The sequence below is a fragment of the Myripristis murdjan genome, chromosome 16 (assembly GCF_902150065.1).
Source record: "Myripristis murdjan chromosome 16, fMyrMur1.1, whole genome shotgun sequence".
In the NCBI taxonomy this organism is placed as follows: Eukaryota; Metazoa; Chordata; class Actinopteri; order Holocentriformes; family Holocentridae; genus Myripristis; species Myripristis murdjan.
In genome coordinates this window covers 19901883-19902500 of record NC_043995.1, presented here as the reverse complement: position 1 = coordinate 19902500, position 618 = coordinate 19901883, and positions in this window count along the sequence as shown.

The following is a 618-nucleotide window of genomic DNA, read 5'->3' as shown; positions in this document are numbered from 1 at the left end:
CACGGATCCACGTGCCCACATTTTGTGCGCCTGTCATTGGCGGCCGGGCTGACAGCGACGCACGCCATTGGTGGGCCCTTCCAGCCAGTGATTGCTCCACTAGCCGGGGATTGGACGCCGGTCCGGGCACTCAAGGCCCTGCCCACTCGTGTCGCTCGTGTGTGTAGGGCAGGGCTGCTCTACTACGGCGAGCGGGTGTAAACACACGCACGCGCTACAGCATGACTGTAGGCTGCTGAGCCCCGGTAGGCCCGAGAGATGTACAATATGTTCTATGCACCCACAATAGACAAAATTATGCGCCCCCAACACGCACATTGTGAACGCCCCACAAACCATCCTCATGCAGCTGCAGCTCACTGATCATGATGACTTTTTGTTCAAGGAAGAAACTGTCAATAGGCGCAGTGAGAACAAATGGGCACGAGAGACATGAGGACGACTTTCCACCCTTGCTGCCCATCTTCCATACAGAGGCAGAGAATGCCCCTCAAATCAGCTACAATGAGCCCGATTTGAACACAAAAGTATGTAGTTTGTCTGAATTGTACTCATGTGAATACACTAAACAGTGGGTTTCAGCCTCTTGACAGGCATAAATCACTTTTCTCTTTTATT